This window comes from Manis javanica, chromosome 11 (assembly GCF_040802235.1).
Source record: "Manis javanica isolate MJ-LG chromosome 11, MJ_LKY, whole genome shotgun sequence".
NCBI classification, from domain to species: Eukaryota; Metazoa; Chordata; class Mammalia; order Pholidota; family Manidae; genus Manis; species Manis javanica.
In genome coordinates this window covers 65,631,195-65,643,755 of record NC_133166.1, presented here as the reverse complement: position 1 = coordinate 65,643,755, position 12,561 = coordinate 65,631,195, and the positions used below count along the sequence as shown (strand labels likewise).

The window sequence follows — 12,561 nt, the reverse complement described above, 5'->3', positions numbered from 1 at the left end:
TATTTTTTAGTTTGTAAGACATAAAACAGCTATGATGCCTTATTTTTTTCTATTGATTGTTTACATTTCATTAGTTGCTTGTTGAAAAATAGCAGACTCTTTTCCTTCCAGATTTTTCCTAGTGGTTTTGAACCGTTAATTGAATTGTTCTGGTAAGAAAAGTAAAATACAGAAATTAGCTGTGGTTACATGTTAAGTTAGTGGCTGTGTTGGATTTAAATTCAGTGACATCTAAGATCTATACCAGGTATTTCACCTATATTTAATTACACACAGAGAAAAACATTGAGACAAGAGTCTCAACTGTATAGGATTTTTAAAAACTTCTTTTTTTGGAGATGTTAAAAACTACACAGAAGAGAGTGAACAATATTAACAAACTGCCATGTACCTGTTAACACAACTTCAATGATTATCAGCATTTTGCCAGTATTTACAGTGTGTGAATCATTCAAGGAAAGTAATTTTATGTTTTTAAAACCTGTTGTCCAACTAGGTAGGGTGGTATACCCAAAGTAAAAGTGTGTGAGAATGTTACCTTTTCTCATACATTGTAAATTTAATACTGGTAATGGCCTTTTAGGATAATACTGCTTTCATTGGTCTTTTATCTCACTGAAGATGTCTGAGCCACCACTGACTTAATGGAGAACCACATCTGCTGAAAAGTTTTTAGTTTTCTTACCCCTCTGTCTTTAGAAATTCAAGATTATTAGTTTTCAATGTACTGTTCTTATGAGTCACATTTTATTATATGTGCACTTGCTTATCTGCACTTTTCTATGGGCCACCAACAATGTTCATTTTTAGAGCATGTAGAGCAGTATTTAAGTCCAGTTAAAGTTGGAAATCATTGAGTCTATTCATTCTATGTCTGTTTTTATTTCACCTGAGTGTTTGTATTGATTGACTAAGGAATACAAGTCAAACTTATAAAACAGCTTGTTGAGGAGGGGATTTTGACTACTGGCTATCCCTGTACCTTGGAACAGTGATTAGGGACTTAAGTTATCTGCTCTTGTTTGCTCCTCTTTGGAAGAGTAGTTAAATTGTGTTTGCCTGCAGTTGTGGGGCCTGTTCATTACTAGCCACTATAAAGTGATGGCAGCCTTATTTCTGAATTTCCTTACTTTTATTAGTTTAAAGGAGACCCATAGGGGTAATTACTCCACCCCAATGTGTGAGGAAGCATAGTCACGGGGAGTGCATCCAAACCCCTGTGCAGTACATTGAACAAGTATCTTGAACACTATCATGGTGTTTGGCATATTTAGTTTAGTGCAAGGAGTGTACTTACTTAACAGTACCCTGAATAAGCTCCCTCAATACCAAAGATAGATTTTTAAAAACTATATTTAAGATGACTTTGTAGTATTCTCCAGTAGAGTTCATCTATAGCAGCAAAACCTTTCTAAAATAAAACTTACTCCTTTAACCGGTATTCATTTAAGTGTGTTTCTCTGTACTTGGTTTCCATGGAAATAACGAATAGCTAATGTTATTTATAAGGTGGAAGTAAAATAGGGTGCCTAATGGGACCCCATGCTGCTCTGATGAAGAGACTTAGGGAAAAAATCCATGCTCTTGGGATTTTTTTTTTAACAAGGTTAATGGAAGCCCTGATTTCAGTCTTCTGCAATAGAACATATTTTTGCTTTTAAAGGCTAGCATTAATATCAAGCAAACTTCTTTTTTTGGTCTGTATTGCCTTCACTTTCAAGTTTAGGACCACTTACTTACTAGCATGATTTAGGCTCTATGCTTCAGACTCCTGTTTTCTTTCTGGTTTTTGTTTAAAAAGTTAAAACCCCCAACATATTGTGGCCATTTCAGTTTCTCATTGACATTTCAAAGTACAAGTAAAAAGCTAAATGTTCATTAATGATAGCAGTGATGATAAAGAATAAATATTTTGGACTACATAGTTTGTTTTGTTGTTTTTTTTTAATGTGAATGTTATGGAACCATTTTTAGTTTTCAGGCTCTAAGTCAGGGTTCTTTTTTGTGTTGTGGAGCTAAACCTGTGTAGTCAGAAAAGATTTTAAATTTTGGGGGGGGAAAAACAGGAGAAGCTTAATTTCTCTTTATTTTTTTTAAAAAAATGGTTTGTTTCCAAAGCCTTTTAATTGAAGTAAATGTCAATTCTTTTAGTCTTTGAATGTGGATTTAGAATAACCTTGGCTTGTTCCTCGTGTCTTTGGTGAGGCCTACTTTTAGTTTTCTAGGCCTCCAGCAAAGCCTTGCATTTCCTAAGCTTCTTCAAGTGAAAGAATATTATTCCCTTTGTATTTGTGTTTGTGATTGGTGTGTGTGTACATCTCACTAATTTTTCTATAGCCTGAAAGGCACCTGCTCATTTTCTAGTCTAGTGGGTACAGTAGTGCTATATTGAGAGGTGAAGCAGCATGGAACAGAGCAAGGTGCTATGATTTTTAGTTAGTTAGTTCTGGTCGTCCTTGGCAGCTTGTGATCATTTTCCATTTGTCTGGAAGTCCTCTGTGATTATTCTTGGCTATCAGTGCAGCAGGAGCTTTCTTCTGTGTTTTAAAAGCCAGGATTGTATTTTACCGAGGGCTCCATCAGGGGAGGAGTTCTGCTTTGTTTTGCATGTGTGTATATTTCTTTGGACAGGCTTCTGGCCACACTTAGGTTTACTGAGCTCTATATTTTTAAAAATTTGGTTGTTTTAATCCTTTTGAATTTTTGTGTGAAGTATTTTATCTCTAGCAATTCACTAGTGTCTTCTGTGCATATTGGTGCTATTTTATAAAATTTCCTTAGTATGCTAATTTTTTTTCTTAGTTTAGCTTTTTCTTGTATATATTTTAATCAGGTGTTTACCAGTGACCTTCTTTAGTGACTTCTATTTGAATTATCTTTGTTCTTTAGAGACATAGGAATTTGGGTCTATTATCCCATTTCTGAGAGAACAACTCCCAGTAGTTGCAGTTAGTACAATAGAAAGGGTTCTCACAGATGCCGTGCTGGGCATTGATCCTCCTTGGTACTTATGATTCACACCCAGACCTCCCATTAGTGTTAATAGGAGGCACTTGCTTAAATCCCCAAACACCAAGATAAACTCAAACTCTTTTATAATGCTTTATAGATACCTGAGTTATTTTTTGTTGTTGTTGATGGCAAGCGTTTTGGTCCTGAGGATAACTGATTAAGAGTTTGAGTTGTCTTGGGATATAGGGTGATTTACTAAGTCTGATCTGTAATTAAGAAGTTTATGTTATGATGATTAGACTCAGAAAACATTTATAGCTTTGTGAGCTGCAGAAGCTTGTGAGTAAGGGTTTTGGTACTTTACAGTATATGATGAAACAGGATTTCATCTCTTTTTGTTTATTGCTTCTAATACTCATCAACTTAAAATAAGTGATTTTACAAGTTTTTGTACACATGGTAAGAGGACTTAGTAAAAATTATCATTTTTTATTTGTAAGCCTTCCCACAGTTACTTGCTGGTCCCTTAGGTCTTTTGTCAAGCAATTTTGCTCACATTTTTTCAGGCACATAGGAGATAATAATGTGCACTGTCAGAGCTTGGACATTGCAATCACTGGTCAAGTACTAGATAATCATGTTTATTATGCCTATCAGTGAATTGTGGGTTTTTATTACTTTCATTTATTTATGCACAGTCTAGTGAAAGGATTTCTACATTGAAAGCAGTAACTCTGGATTTTAGGCGGGGCTTGCCTTTTACTGTCTTTGTAGCTTTTGGCTGGTTTTCTAGACTTCTAGGACCATTGTTTTTCTGTGAAATGAAGTTATGGATCTGGCACTCTGGTGTTCATTCTAGCTTTAGGCTATTTGAAGGCTGCTTTCCTAGTTACTTAAGGAAATGGAGGACTGTAAGGTAATCGTTCCTAATCCTGGCTACTCATCAGAATCTTCTAGGGGAACTTAAAAAAATAAAAAGATGTTTGGGCTTTAAATCAGACATAATGATTTCAGAATCTTTAAGGGTAGGGGCTATAAATCTATATATACATTTTTGAAATTTTAGAGTTATTCTGATCTATGTTTAAAAACCACTTGTTTTGTCTCTGTTCCTGTGTTGTGTGTATAATCTAGTTAGGGAGATAAGACATAAGAATTACAATGTGAGAGATTAAATTTTAAGATAAATGAGAGAGATGATGAACACTCTCAGAATTCAAAGAAAGGGAGAAGTGGGAGTTGGTGTGGTTAGGGAGGGTCTTCATTAGCCAGTAAGTCTTCATTGGGACCTGAATGACTGGGTGAGATTTGGATACGTGGAAAAAAGGTAAAAGGGTATTCTTGGTGTAAGAAAGAGCATGCCCAAAAGTTTGGAAAAGGGAACATTCTGATGACAGTTTTAGTCTCTATTTTAGAACTGTACTCTTGTAACTGCTATAGATTTCCTAAACATTTTGAGGGAGTGAGCCATGAACACATTTGATGGAGGAGAGAATTCCAGCCAAAGGGAAAAAGCAAGTAGTAGAGTCCTGAGAAGAAAACTTGTTTTGGGCTCCTGAAGTACAAAAAAGAGGCCAGTGTGGCTTGAGCAGATTGAGTAATGGGGAGAAGGGAGAAGATGAGGTCTGAGAGTAGCAGAGGTCCAAATCACTTGGAGCCTTGTGAAGGACTTCAGTTTTTTCTCTGAGGGAAGCCATTAGAGGATTTTGAGCAGGGGAGTAACTAGATCTCTCTTGGGTTTTGAAAAGATTGCTCTGGCTGCTGAGAGAATAGACTATAGTAGAACAAAGATGGAAGTGGAGAGGCCAGTTAGGAGGCTATTGCAATAATTTAGGTGAAAGATTATGATGATGACCAAGGAGTTGGTAAAATTGAATCAAGGGGTCAAAGTCCATATGTTTTGAAGGTAGAGGGAAGATAGTTAGCTAATGGATTGGATGTAGGGTGCAGAAGTCAATGATGATTTTGAGCTTCTGGTTTGAAGGGATGGAATTGCCATTTACTGAGGTGGGGTTGACTCTGAGGAGGAGGTTGAGGAATAGTCAACAGTTTAGTTTTGGACTTGTTGAACCTAAGAATCTTAGTTGACAAGTGTTGAGTGGGCAGTTGGGTATATGAATTTGGAATTCAGAAGAAAGGTATAGGTGGAGATAAAAAGCTAGGAGTCAAAAAAAAAATAAGTTGGGAGTCACCAGTGTACAGTTCTTTTTATAGCCAGGAGACTGGGTGAGATTACCTCATGGGAAGAGTTACAAGAGTTGAGCCAAGGGGTAGTTCAATATTTTGAGGTCTTGAGAGATGTGAAAGAATGAGCCAAAGAAACCTAGAAGAATGGCCAGAGAGATTAGGAAGAAAATTAAGGGCCAATAGTATCTTAGGAGTCCAGAGAAGAAAGGGTTTCAAGAAGAAAGTAATGATGAACTGGGTCAAATAATACTGATGAAACAAGAAAGTGAGGCCTGAGACTTTACTATTGAATTTAGCAACAAGGACGTCATTGGTGATCTTAAAAAGAATGGAAGAAGGAGGAAGAGCCAAGATGGCGACGTGAGTAGAGCAGCGAAATCTCCTCCCAAAAACATATATATTTTTGAAAATACAACAAATACAACTATTCCGAAAAGAGAGACCAGAAGATACAGGACAAGCCAGACTACATCTACACCTGCAAGAACCCTGCACCTCACGAAGGGGGTAAGAAATAAGCCATGGCTGGGTGGGACTGGAGCACCTCACACCCCAGTTCCTAGTGGGAGGAGAGGAGTTGGAGCGGGGAGGGAGAGGGAGCCCAGGACTGCTAAATAGTCAGCCCTAGCCATCTGCACTGGGAGCACAGACACATAGTGTGTTGGATGCTGGATACTAGGGAAATAGGACAGTAAAACCTGTGAGCAGGTCCCCGCAGCTGGTGCCCTGGGACAAAGAAAAGAGAGTGCTTTATGAAAGTCTTAAAGGGACAGGAACCCCACAGCTGGACAGAGGCGTCCCGGCACAATCAGGTCAGCAGCTGGGAACCCGGGAACTCCGGGCGTCCTAATCCCCTGGGTGGCAGTGCAGCTCTGAGGCCCCTCATGGTGATAAACAGCCTTCCGCCCGCTCCTGCTCTGGCGCAACCCGCCATAGCAGCTGCGCATGGAACTTTCTTCACAGTGTCCAGGCAAGAATCAGAAACCTCGTCTGCATGCAACTGCCCAGCACTAGCCACTAGAGGTCGCCGTTCTCCCAGGAGAGAAAGGCCAAACTAGCAAGAAGGGATGTGCTCCCAGCTGACATGTGCCAACTACCCACGACTATCTCTATCACCATGAAAAGGCAGAAGAATTTGATGCAGACCAGATTAACCCAGACAGTCTCCCCTGAAAAGGAATCTGGGGAGATAGACGTAACCAATCTTTCTGAAAAAGAATTTAAAACTAAGATCATAACCATGCTGATGGACTTGCAGAGAAATATGCAAGAGCTAAGGAGGGAGAATACAGAAGTAAAAGAATCTCTGGAAGCACTTAAGAGAAGACTGGATGAGATGCAAGAGGCCACTGATGGATTAGAAACCAGAGAACAGGAATGCCTAAAAGCTGACGCAGAGAGAGATAAAAGGATCTCCAGGATTGAAACAATATTAGAGAACTGTGTGACCAAACCAAATGGAACAATATCTGCATTATAGGGGTACCAGAAGAAGAAGAGAGAGAAAAAGGGATAGAAAGTGACTTTGAAGATACAATTGCCAAAAACTTCCCCAAACTGGGGAGGAAATAGTCGCTTAGACCACAGAAGTACACAAAACCCCCAACAGAAGGGACCCAAAGAGGACAACACCAAGACACATAATAATTAAAATGGCAAAGCTCAAGGACAAGGACAGAATTTTAAAGGCAGCTAGAGAGAGGGAAAAAAGGTCAAAGGGAAACCCATCAGGCTATCATAAGACTTCTCAACAGAAACCTTACAGGTCAGAAGAGAATGGCATGATATATTTAATGCAATGAAACAGAAGGGCCTTAAACCAAGAATAGTATATCCAGCATGATTATCATTTAAATATGAAGGAGGGACTAAACAATTCCCAGACAAGCAAAAGTTGAAGGAATTTGCCTCCCAGAAACCACCCCTACAGGGTATTTTAGAGGGACTGCTCTAGATGGGAGCAGTCCTAAGGCTAAATAGATGTCACCATGAAATCACAGCAAAGAAAGCAGACCAACCAAATACTAACTAAAGTCAAAAAATAAAATCAACTACCCACAAAAGCAATCAAAGAAAACATGAAAGAACACAATAAAACAGCCAACATATAAAGAATGAAGGAGGAGGAATAAGAAGGGAGAGAAATAAAGAATCATCAGACAGTGTTTATAATACCTCAATAAGTAAGTTAAGTTAGACAGGAAGATATTAAAGAAGCTAACCTTGAACCTTTGGTAACCACAAATCTAAAGCCTGCAATGGCAATAAGTACATATCTTTCAATAATCACCCTAAATGTAAATGGACTGAATGCACCAATCAAAAGACACAGAGTAATAGAATGGATAAAAAAGCAAGACCCATCTATATGCTGCTTACAAGAGACTCACCTCAAACCCAAAGACATGTACAAACTAAAAGTCAAGGGATGGAAAAAGATATTTCTTGCAAACAACAAGGAGAAAAAAGCAGGTGTTGCAGTACTAGTATAAGACAAAATAGACTTCAAAACACACAAAGTAACAAGAGATAAAGGAGGACATTACATAATGATAAAGGGGTCAGTCCAACAAGAGGATATAACCATTATAAATATATGCACCCAACACAGGAGCACCAGCATATGTGAAACAAATACTAACAGAATTAAAGGAGGAAATAGAATGCAATGCACTCATTTAGGAGACTTCAACACACCACTCACTCCAAAGGATAGATGAACCAGAAAATAAGTAAGAACACAGAGGCACTGAACAACACACTTGAACAGATGGACATAATAGACATCTATAGAACTCTACATCCAAAAGCAACAGGATACACATTCTTTTCAAGTGTACATGGAACATTCTCCAGAATAGACCACATACTAGGCCACAAAAAGAGCCTCAGTAAATTCCAAAAGATTGAAATCCTACCAACCAACTTTTCAGACCACAAAGGTATAAAACTAGAAACAGATTGTACAAAGAAAGCAAAAAGGCTCATAAACACATGGAGGCTTAACAACATGCTCCTAAATAATCAATGGATCAATGACCAAATTAAAATGGAGATCCAGCAATATATGGAAACAAATGACAACAACAACACAAAGGGCCAACTTCTGTGGGATGCAGCAAAAGCAGTCTTAAGAGGGAAAGTATATAGCAATCCAGGCATATTTAAAGAAGGAAGAACAATCCCGAATGAATAGTCTAACTGAAACAATATTTCACAATTATTGAATGTCACAATTATTGAAATTGAAAAAAGTAGAACAAATGAGGCCTAAGGTCAGTAGATGGAGGGACATAATAAACATCAGACCAGAAATGAATAAAATTGAGAAGAATAAAACAATAGAAAAAATCAATGAAACCAAGAGTTGGTTCTTTGAGAAAATAAACAAAATAGATAAGCCTCTAGCCAGACTTATTAAGAGAAAAAGAGAGTAAACACACATCAACAGAATCAGAAATGAGAATGGAAAAATCACGACGGACCCCACAGAAATACAAAGAATTATTAGAGAATACTATGAAAACCTATATGCTAACAAACTGGAAAACCTAGAAGAAATGGACAACTTCCTAGAAAAATACAACCTTCCAAGACTGACCAAAAAGGAAACAAAAACCTAAACAGACAAATTACCAGCAACGAAATTGAATCAGTAATCAAAAAACTACCCAAGAACAAAACCCCGGGCCAGATGGATTTACCTTGGAATTTTATCAGACATACGGAGAATATATAATACCCATTCTCCTTAAAGTTTTCCAAAAAATAGAAGAGGAGGGAACACTCCCAAACTCATTCTATGAAGACAGCATCATTCTAATACCAAAACCAGGCAAAGACCCCAACAAAAAAGAAAATTTCAGACCAATATCCCTGATGAACATAGATGCAAAAATACTCAACAAAATATTAGCAAACCAAATTCAAAAATACATCAAAAGGATCATACACAATGACCAAGTGGGATTCATTCCAGGGATGGAAGGATGGTACATCCGAAAATCCATCAACATCATCCACCACATCAACAAAAAGAAGGACAAAAACCACATGATCATCTCCATAGATGCTGAAAAAGCATTCAACAAAATTCAACACCCATTCATGATAAAAACTCTCAACAAAATGGGTATAGAGGGCAGGTACCTCAACATAATAAAGGCCATTGATGATAAACCCACAGTCAACATCATACTGAACAGTGAAAAGCTGAAAGCTTTTCCTCTGAGATCGGGAACAAGACAGGTATGCCCACTCTCCCCACTGTTATTCAACATAGACCTGGAGGTCCTAGCCACGGCAATTAGGCAAAAGAAAGAAATACAAGGAATCCAAATTGGTAAAGAAGAAGTCACACTGTCACTATTTGCAGATGACATGATATTGTACATAAAAAACCCTAAAGACTGCACTCCAAAACTACTAGAACTGATATTAGAATTCAGCAAAGTTGCAGGATACAAAATTAACACACACAAATCTGTGGCTTTCCTATGCACTAACAATGAACTAATAGAAAGAGAAATCAGAAAAACAATTCCATTCACAATTGCATCAAAAAGAATTAAAATACTTAGGGATAAACCTTACCAAAGAAGTGAAAGACCTATACCCTGAAAACTATAAGACACTCTTAAGAGAAATTAAAGAGGACACTAACAAATGGAAACTTATCCCATGCTCTTGGCTAGAAAGAATTAATATTGTCAAAATGGCCATCCTGCCCAAAGCAATATACAGATTTGATGCAATCCCTATCAAATTACCAGCAACATTCTTCAACCAACTAGAACAAATAGTTCAAAAATTCATATGGAAACACCAAAGACCCCGAATAGCCAAAGCAATCCTGAGAAGGAAGAATAAAGTTGGGGGGATCTCGCTCCCCAACTTCAAGCTCTATTACAAAGCCACAGTAATCAAGACAATTTGGTACTGGCACAAGAACAGAGCCACAGACCAGTGGAACTGAATAGAGACTCCAGACATTCACCAAAACATATATGGTCAATTAATATACGATAAAGGAGCCATGGACATACCATGGTGAAATGACAGCCTCTTCAACAGATGATGCTGGCAAAACTGGGCAGCTGCATGTAAGAGAATGAAACTGGATCATTGTCTAACCCCATACACAAAAGTAAATTCGAAATGGATCAAAGACCTGAATGTAAGTCATGAAACCATAAAACTCTTAGAAAAAAACATAGGCAAAAATCTCTTGGACATAAGTATGAGCAACTTCTTCATGAAAACATATCTCCTTGGGGAAGGGAAACAAAAGCAAAAATGAACAAGTGGGACTATATCAAGGTGAAAAGCTTCTGTACAGCTAAGGACACCATCAATAGAACAAAAAGGTACCCTACTGTATGGGAGAATATATTCATAAATGACAGATCTGATAAAGGGTTGCCATCAAAATATATAAGGAGCTCACGCACCTCAGCAAACCAAAAGCAAATAATCCAATTAAAAAATGGGCAGAGGAGCTGAACAGACAGTTCTGCAAAGAAGAAATTCAGATGGCCAACAGACACATGAAAAGATGCTCCACATCGCTAGTCATCAGAGAAATGCAAATTAAAACCACAATGAGATATCACCTCACTCCAGTAAGAATCGTCACCATCCAAAAGACAGACAACAACAAGTGTTGGCAGGGTTGTGGAGAAAGGTGAACCCTCCTGCACTGCTGGTGGGAATGTAAATTAGTTCAGCCACTGTGGAAAGTAGTATGGAGGTTCCTCCAAAAGCTCAAAATAGAAATACCATTTGACCCAGTAATTCCACTTCTAGGAATTTACCCTAAGAATGCAGCAGCCCAGTTTGAAAAAGACAGATGTACCCCTATGTTTATCACAGCACTACTCAGAATAGCCAAGAAATAGAAGCAACCTAAGTGTCCATCAGTAGATGTATGGATAAAAATGTGGTACATATACACAATGGAATATTATTCAGCCATAAGAAGAAAAGAAATCCTTACATTTGCAACAACATGGATGGAGCTAGAGGGCATTATGCTCAGTGAAATAAGCCAGGCAGAGAAAGACAAGTACCAAATGATTTCACTAATATGTGGAGTATAAGAACAAAGAAAAACTGAAGGAACAAAACGGCAGCAGAATCACATAACCCAAGAATGGACTAACAGTTACCAAAGGGAAAGGGACTGTGGATAATGGGTGTGAAGGGAGGGATAAAGGCAGGGAAAAAGAAAGGGGGCATTACGGTTAGCATGTATAATTTGTGGGGGTTGGGGGTGCATGGGGAGGGCTGTACAACACAGAAGACAAGTGGTGATTCTACAGCATCTGACTACGCTGATGGACAGTGACTGTAATGGAGATTGTGGGGATGACTTGGTGAAGGTGGGATCCTAGTAATCATAATGTTCTGCATGTAATTGTAGATTAATGATAACAAAATAAAAAAAAAGAATGGAAGGAGGCAGAAGTCCTCATGGTGTGGATTCAATAAAGGATGTGAGGAGAGGAACCTGGAGACAGTGAATGTGGTTAACCCTTTCAGGAATATTGGTAGAAATGGGAGCATAAACATCAGGCAGTAACTAGAGAAGGATATGGAGTCACGGGAGGCTTTTTTGTTTTTAAGATAGAAGTCACAGAATAAAACAGTACTGAGGGGAAAAATGATGCTTCTTGAGAGTCGGATAAGAGGTGCTAGAGATGTCCATGAGAGGGTAAGATTAAGAAGCATGGAGGATTATGATATTGGGGCTAAAAGGACTTAATATCATTAAGCAGGATTCTGCTTTTTCTTCTGAGCACTTATTTGCACTTAAATTCATTTCAAACTTCTGCTCTCTATTAGAAGTTAGGAAGGGCAGATAAGAAGCAGTAAAACAGTGTACATAACAGTATTAGCTTGATATAGTAGAAGAGAAGAGATTGAATCTTGTGTGTCAGGTGACATTTTAAAGTGTCTTTGAATGACAATTATCTATGCTATTCTAGTCCCTTATCAGAATTTATGATTGAGCACAGACTATAAAGTTAATAGATTAAAACTTGTAGTGGGATGAATTTTAGCCTAATTTTAAACATGATCTAGTGTTGAACTTTTTCTCTGCAAAATTTCTTTGTTTAATATATATTCTTTACATACAAAGGTTTTAGGTATTTTACAAAAGGTATTTAAAAAGTAGTTATTAATCTCCTTTGATTTATTGATTATATTTTAAATTTTACAACCATATCAGAAATCAAAATGATTCATTTTTTTTTACTGACTCTAAATAAAACAGCTACCTGAAGTTCTGGAGAGGTGAACAATCTTCAGTTTGAAAAAATCATACAAAGTTTTTTTAGCAAGATAATATTCATCTCTAAAAGCAAAAGTAATTTCATCTACTTCAGCTTAAGTGTTCTGAGTGTATTTTTTAAGAACAAA

General features: G+C 37.7%; 1 protein-coding gene across 20 annotated transcripts in view; it reads left to right on the top strand.

The window, feature by feature from the left end:
• The window catches only part of PHF21A (PHD finger protein 21A), a 282,000-nt gene that overhangs the window by 19,821 nt on the left and 249,618 nt on the right, over nucleotides 1-12,561 (top strand). The window contains exon 1 of one of the 20 annotated variants that reach the window (XM_073216475.1): nucleotides 4,942-5,646. The exons of the other annotated variants lie outside the window; for them this stretch is intronic. The gene's annotated coding sequence lies outside the window, so the exon portion shown is untranslated. Of the gene's footprint in view, nucleotides 1-4,941; nucleotides 5,647-12,561 lie in introns of those variants that run through there. 20 annotated transcript variants of the gene reach the window in all.